The sequence below is a fragment of the Triticum aestivum genome, chromosome 6D, assembly GCF_018294505.1.
Source record: "Triticum aestivum cultivar Chinese Spring chromosome 6D, IWGSC CS RefSeq v2.1, whole genome shotgun sequence".
Taxonomy (NCBI): Eukaryota; Viridiplantae; Streptophyta; class Magnoliopsida; order Poales; family Poaceae; genus Triticum; species Triticum aestivum.
Genome location: NC_057811.1, coordinates 267,924,798 through 267,933,135, shown reverse-complemented (window position 1 = coordinate 267,933,135; position 8,338 = coordinate 267,924,798).

Genomic DNA, 8,338 nt, shown 5'->3' with positions numbered 1-8,338 from the left:
GTGGTTAGACAACCTGTGTCGAACGAATCTCCTGAGGTTATCGCGTGAGAAGGCCAAGCACCAACGGCCCCAGGAGGTGATGTCAACGGGACCGGCCCGCCAGACAGAGCTCGGCCGTTGGATTTATCGACGCTGCAGGGACGGGCCCGAGCACAGACGCCGTGCCTAACCTTCTCGTGCGAAGGGTCCTGAAGAAAGACGATCGGCGCGCGGCTCCCGTAGTAGGTGACAATCAAGCAGGTGATAGTCATAGGTAAATTAAGCATGGAACGCAGGGGAGATACATACCACTGGGTCAGGCCCGAGCGGCTTGGGGATGATGCAGCCCGAGGGGCGCCCCCAGCAAGGTGAGCGAAAGGCATAAAAAGGGATACATGCCGGACCCACGTGGCATGGGAATGATGCAGCCCTGAGGGCGCTCCCAGCTAAATAAACTTGGAAAATGTCACCTGGTTCCGTTGTAGAAGGGGTGTTGGGGCAGCTGAGGGTGCGCGGCAAAGGGATCGCTCCTCACGAGCCACCGGGGCCTTGAGCCTCGGGAGGCTCCGGGGGTCCAGGTGGTTCCTTAAGGACCGTCTCCATCTCTGCCAGGACGCGCCGCAAGTTGCGTTGGTAGGCGGATGCCACGCTTGGCAGGCCGAATGGCATGCGAACGTAGCTATGCGGTGGGCCCTCTCAGCGTCCCACGCGCGAAGGCCAGAAGAGCTCCTGAGACGCGGCCCTGTGAGCCCTGGGACGCCGATGCAGACGCGCAGCCCAGCATCCTCGCCTAGATGGGGGGCTGCACCAGGTGAGCGGCGATCGCCGCGCATGGCCCTCGCATCCTGTAGTTCCTGAGTGGTCTTGGTAATGAACTCCTGAGCGTTGGGCGCTCCTCGCCCTGTGTCCTCCTGAGGGAAGTGTGCCACGGAGCACGCCTCCAAATGGTGCCCGAGCACCTCCCTCGTAATGTTGGCAAGGTCTGAGGCCTTCCAGAAGAGAGCCCCCGAGCCCTGCCCGAGGAGGGCGCCGGACGCGCCTTCCTATGCGATAGAGGGAGGCGAGTCCTGGACTAAGGGATCCTTGGGCGTCCGGCCTGTTATCCATGGGCCGGACTGGTGGGCTGTCAAGACATGAAGGCCGAAGACTCTACCCGTGTCTGGATTGGACTATCCTTAGCGTGGAAGGCAAGCTTGGCAACCAACTATGAAGATTCCTTCTTATATAACCGACTCTATGTAACCCTAGATCCCTCCGGTGTCTATATAAACCGGAGGGCGTAGTCCGGATAGCATATATTCATTACCATAGTCATACTGGCTAGACTTCTAGGGTTTAGCCATTACGATCTCGTGGTAGATCAACTCTTGTAATACTCATATTCATCAAGATCAATCAAGCAGGAAGTAGGGTATTACCTCCATAGAGAGGGCCCAAACCTGGGTAAACATCGTGTCCCCCGTCTCCTGCTACCATCGATCCTAGACGCACAGTTTGGGACCCCCTACCCGAGATCCTCCGGTTTTGAGACCGACATTGGTGCTTTCATTGAGAGTTCCACTGTGACGTCGATGAAAGGTTCGATGGCTCGCCTTTTCCTTAAAGACAACATCACCTCCGGAGGAGTCCTGGCCCCGGGCCAAACTCTCCGGTTGGGCGGCTTTACTATGATCGCCCGTTCGGCCGTTGAGCCGACGATGACCTCTCGGGCCATCGAAAACCCCCTTCGCATCAACTCCGAACACTCCAAGCAGATGGATCTGGCAGAGTTTTCGTCCTTGAACGAACTCCTAGATCGCATCGCCGCTCTGGGAGTCGCCACAGATTACGATCGGATCGGGCTTAAAACCGATCAAGGTGAAATCAAAACTCCACCGGTCACCCACCATATAGCGGTAGTCGAGGAGCAGGACGGCGAGTCTTCTTCTATATCGAAGACTGACTGTGTTCGGATCGCCGATCAATAAGAGTCGGATACCTACCAGTGAAAGGATGCGGCCAGCCCTCCGAACATAGAATCGGATGGCAGTCCTAAGCAATCAGAAGATATTCCGAAGCCCGGACTGTTCAGTCTGGAAGGCCTTCAGACTCCGGACAATCGGTCTGGTCAGGATGCGGATTTAATTCCACCCACCCACTCGGACATAGAAGCCCTCATGAGCATAAAACAACAGTCTCAGGAAACGGTTCACCACTTTTGGGCCAGATTCCTCCTTGTCAAAGACAAGATAAAGGATTGCCACGATGAGGACGCGATATCAGCGTTCTGCAACAATTGCGCGGACGAAGGAATCCTCAATGCCATCAATCGTCGCCGCATACTGAAGTTTGCTGACTTAGCAACTATTGTACAGAAGTACACCGCGATGGAAAGCGCCTGGAAAACTCAGGTAGCTTGCTGGGAACCGTCGGTCTCAACTCGACTCCTCCTACAGGCGAAGAGGGCACACCCCCGCGGCACGCCCAGTCCAACAGTCAAGAAACATAAACCCACTACGCGGCACGGCACCGTTCTGGAGGGATGGCTCGATGGCCCATGCAAAATACACACGACGCCAGATACCGTGGCAACCCACAGCCTTAGAGCTTGTTGGATACTCCGGCAGGTAGCCAAGAGCGACGAGGACATCCTCATCAAGGACGTCCCAGAACGGCACCCTCCAGAAAACGACGACAAAAGAGTATTGACCGTCTTTGAGACATTCGCTTCAAACAACAAGCGCAAAAGAGCACTTCGTGACCTCGCCGAAGTCTGCCAAATCGCTGCAATAAACCCTTGGAACGACACGGCTATAACATTTAATGCCGGCGACGAACCAAGAAACAGGACAGTCCGAGTGCCAGCCGCATTAGTCCTCAGTCCAATCATGGACGGATTTCGACTTACTAAGGTCCTCATGGACGGCGGCAGCGGACTAAACCTCATTTATGAGGACACACTCCACAAATAGGAAATAGACAGGAGCCGCATCAAGCGAAGTAGCACAACCTTCCAAGGAATCATTCCCAGTCGGGAAGCGCGGTGCGCGGGCAAAATCACACTCCTCGTGGTATTCGGCACACCTGAGAACTATCGGTCCGAAGAAATCACTTTCCAAGTGGCCCCTTTCAGGAGCGGATACCACGCCCTGTTGGGACGGTATGCCTTTACACGCTTCCAAGCTATACCTCATTACACGTATATGAAGCTCAAAATGCCCGGACCAAACCGTATAATCACTCTCGTCAGTGATCCGGACATAGCACTCCGCGCTGAAAACAAAACTGCATCCCTCGCCCTTGAGGCGCTATCCGAAGCCCTTGCGTCCAAATAACTAACCGCACTACGCTCCACGGTGGACAGGGACGATGTGATCCTCGACAAACGCCCCAAATCTACCTCCTTCAAACCAGCAGAAGGAATAGTCAAATTCCAGGTCCACCCAACGGACCCCAAGAAGATAGCATCTATCGGAGCACAATTGAACCCAACAGTTGATGCCGCACTACGAGAATTCATGCGCGAAAACTGGGACATATTTGCCTGGCACCCTTCAGATATGCCAGGGATCCCACGCAAGCTGGCCGAACATAGTCTCAATATACTAAAGGGATTTAAACCAGTCAAGCAAACACTGCGGCGCTTTTCCGAACCCAAGCGACAAGCCATGGGGAGGAGCTGGCCAAGCTTATCGAGACCGGATTCATTAGAGAAATCAAACATCCGGACTGGCTGGCAAACCTGGCGATGGTACCAAAGAAGGAAAAATCATGGCGCCTATGTGTCGATTTCAATGACCTCAACAAGGCTTTCCCTAAGGATCCCTTCCCCCTCCCCCGCATTGATCAAATCATTGACGCCACCTCAGGACACGACTCACTGTGTTTCCTCGATGCATATTTCGGATACCATCAAATCAAAATGAAGGAGTCCGATCATGCTGCAACAGCATTTATCACCCCATATGGGCCATTCTGCTTCAACACCATGCCCTTCGGGCTCAAGAACGCCGGCGCCACATACCAATGCATGATTCAAACATGCCTGGAGAAGTAGATTGGCAAGACGGTAGAAGCTTACGTCGATGACGTCGTCATCAAAACTAGGCACGTCGAAACACTAATAGACGACTTACGTCTTACATTCGACAATCTCCGTGCGTATGACATTAAGCTCAACCGGGAAAAATGTGTCTTCAGCGTCCCAGCCGGAAAATTGCTGGGCTTCATCGTTTCCAATAGAAGAATAGAAGCAAACCCAGCTAAAATCCGAGCTCTGTCACCGTTGGCCACGCCAACAGACCTCAAACAAGTTCAAAAACTAGCTGGTTGCGTGGCAGCATTAAGTCGCTTTATCTCCAGATTAGGAGAAAAGGCACTGCCACTCTATCGCCTCTTACGGCGCAACGATAACTTCGAATGGACAGACACAGCGACTGCCGGACTGGAGGAAATAAAGGCCCTCCTAGCAAGCAACCCAATCCTGGCCGCACCAAACGCTGGCGAACCAATGTTGCTATACATATCGGCAACACATCAGGTGGTGAGCGTCGTGCTCGTCCTCGAACGAGAACAGGACGGACACAAATTCCCACTTCAAAAACCAGTATACTACGTATCTACTGTGCTCACACCATGCAAATCCCGATACCCCCATTACCAAAAGATAGCATACGCTGTCTTCATGGCATCCCGAAAACTACGACGTTACTTCCAGGAGTGTTCAATCATGGTGGCTTCCGAAGTCCCACTCAATGACATAATAAACAACCGCGATGCCACGGGACGGATAGCCAAATGGGCCATCGAGCTACTCCCATTTGACATAACATACAAGCCACGTCGAGCCATCAAATCCCAAGTGCTGGCTGACTTTGTCGCCGAATGGACAGAGGCCGAACTCCCTAAAGAGTACGGCGCATATTCCAATTGGGTTATGTATTTTGATGGCTCCAAAATGTTGGCGGGGCTGGGAGCGGGCGTCGTGTTAACGTCCCCCACCGGAGATGTCGTCCAATATGTGCTCCAAATATTATACACAGACTCCAACAACGCTGCCGAATACGAGGCCTTATTGCATGGTCTTCGGATGGCCGTATCCATGGGCATACAACGCCTGGAGGTGCGTGGGGACTCAAACCTCGCAATATCTCAAATAAACGGAGACTTCGATGCCAAAGATCCAAAGATGGCAGCTTACCATAATGCCATCCTAAAAATGTCGGCTCGGTTCGAGGGGCTTGAATTTCATCACGTTGCCCGAGAAAGTAACCAGGCGGCGGACATCCTTGCTCGCATTGGCGCTAAGCGCGACCCTGTCCCACCTAACATCTTCCTGGAAAGGCTTTTCAAGCCATCCGTGGTGTGGCAAGGGGAGGGCGGCAACAACAGTCCAGATCCGAACACAACCCCAGACTCTGAACACACCGATATCATCGGGGGCTCAGCCACCGAAATTACACCGTCGGCCTACCTCGTTATGGCAGTCATTGCCCCATGGACCGAACCCTTCTTGGCCTACATTAATAGGAAGGAGCTGCCCGAAGACCAGAATGAGGCCCGCCGCATTGTCCGGCGCTCGAAGGCCTACAAGGTTCATGACGGAGAGCTCTACAAGAAAAGTACTACCGGAGTACTTCAAAGATGTATCTCCGAGGAGGAGGGGCAGCAGCTTTTGGCAGAAATTCACGCTGGTCTAGGCGGACACCACGCCGCCGCCCGGGCCCTTGTTAGCAAGGCCTTCCGTACAGGGTTTTATTGGCCGACGACCCAAGAAGATGCGCAGGACCTTGTCCAACGCTGCGTCGGGTGCCAACTCTTCGCCAATCAAAGCCACATGCCCCCAACTGCCTTACAGACCATCCCCATCGGCCTTTCGCGGTCTGGGGACTGGATATGGTTGGACCCCTTAAAGGGGGAAGCCATAAGAAAAAATATCTGCTGGTTATGGTGGACAAATTCACTAAGTGGATAGAGGCTAAACCGGTTAAAACGGCTGAGTCTGGCCCGGTGATAAACTTCATATCCGGCGTTGTGCACCGTTATGGTGTCCCACGCAGCATCATCATCGACAAAGGCTCTAACTTCACAGCCGAGGAGGTAAAAACCTGGTGCACTAATCTGGGCATTAAACTCGATTACGCCTCCGTCTACCACCCGCAAACCAACGGTCAAGTCGAACGAGCCAATGGTCTTATTATGAGCGGCATCAAGCCCAGACTAGTGCGGTCTTTGAAAGAATCAGACAAGCACTGGTTTGAGGAGCTCGACTCCGTACTCTGGGGGCTGCGGACCATGCCCAACCGTACTACCGGATACACACCTTTCTTCATGGTGTATGGCGCAGAGGCCGTGTTGCCCTGCGATATTATCCACGACTCACCTCGAATGCGTATGTACGAAGAGAGAGAAGCCGAGCTTGATCGGCAGGATAGCCTAGAAGCCCTTGAGGAGGAGCGCGATTTCGCAAAAGCCCGTTCAGCATTTTTCCAATAGCAGGCTCGAAGATATCAAAGCAGAGAAGTACGGGCCAAGACTTACAACATTGGCGAACTCGTTCTACGCCTGCCGGAGAAGAAAAAGGACAAACTCAATCCCAAATGGGAGGGTACCTTCATAATTGACGAAGTTCTCACCAGTGGAGCGTACCGTCTTTGTGATGCATCAGACAATCGCCTCGAGCCGAACCCCTGGAACGCGGCCAAACTCCGAAGATTCTATGCCTAGCGCCGAACTCCTTGTTCGTCTCCTTCTCCCCTGTAGCTTCCATTATTTTTTCCCTCTTTTCCGATTACCTTTGCCTTTTTCGCTTTAAAGCTTTGGTACGGCTAGACCGCACACCCCTGACACATACATCTTTAAAATATGTATGTCCATTATACCTGGGGGCTTCTAGGACAGAAGCTTTTTATTATTATTCCTTGAGCATCAAGCTCTTCACATATGAGTTTTTCCATATGTACCTTTTCTTCGCCATTATATGCATCGATATGACTTAAGTTTTGGCCAAGCTGGGTTGCCTGGCTCCTGTGCTTATGCCCTACATTCCCGTTAGTTTAGCTAGGGCATAAAGGGAGCACCTCTGCGATTGTTACTGTCGGGTCATCCGGATGTGTACCTCAGACTGGGTGAAGGTGAAAGCTAGCGTTCTTAAGGGAATATTCGGTCGGTGAATTAAAGACGTTTTTGCATTTACTCCATTGCGAACCCCCAGAAGTTACATACACTGTGATTTTTCCATCACAATTCGGACATGTACATTAATATATGCACACCTAGGGAAAGGAACCCTTAACGGAACTATTCTCTCTGGAAGATGTTTCTTACGATCTCAATGTAGTATAACATAACTAGCAGGATACAACTTGTCTGTTCAAGCAACTATGACCCCTACACCTAGTTTTCCAGGCATACCCCGGTCTATTCGGCCGCGAGGGTATTCAGAAACACTCCGCACCCTCAGGCCCGGAGGTTGAAGCGAAAAGGTCTGCCATGACAAATGCTATACAATTCAGCTAGAATTACACATGGTAAGGAAAGGACATAGTCACTTGGACTCAAACACTTCCTCCTCTATACCATCCAACAGGCAGTCTAACTTACAATCCTGTTGGGAATATTTGGCGGCCACCTCTACTTGGTCATATACTAAACTAACGGGAATTTCTTCCCCATCCGACCCTAGCAGTCCGACCCGGGCCATGTGATTAGGATCCAGCTTGGTATATCGCGTTTTCACCATGGCCCAGGCCTCTCGCGCACCTTCTCGGCAGGCCGATATCTTCCATAGTCGGATACGCCGCCGTGCTCCCTTGAACAGCTCTACAAGCTCCTCCATACTTCCTGGAGGGGAGGCGGATGGCCATAGGGCCTTGGCAACACTCCGCATTGCCAGCTGAGCCTGCTCGTGCACTTGCGATAGCCTTTGCAACAAATCACTTGATAATCCGGACACCTCCTCATCGGGAATGCCCGTCAATATACCTGCAATCACAATTATAACAGTTCTATTCATCTCCGAACTACTTTCAAAATAGTTCAGACACATACTGAATATACCGCCCTGCAACGTCATGTTCTCCTTCACGGAGTCGGCTAGCTGGGCTCGCACATCTTTCAATTCTTCACCCAATGCGGCGTTGGAATCCTGTAGCTTGTTTTTTTCGTCCCTGACTCGGGTCAACACACGCTCGCCTGTGGTGTGTAGCCTTTTTTGCCTCTTTTTCCCCTTCTTGGGCGATCTTCAACTTCTCTTCAAGTTGATCGGGCGATCCTATTATGCAATCAGCAACAATATTAGTACAGTTGGTATACAATTATCATTCCTCGATGGAGGGGAATGTTACGAGAAGACGCCTTCTTGAAGTTTTCCAGTTCGGTG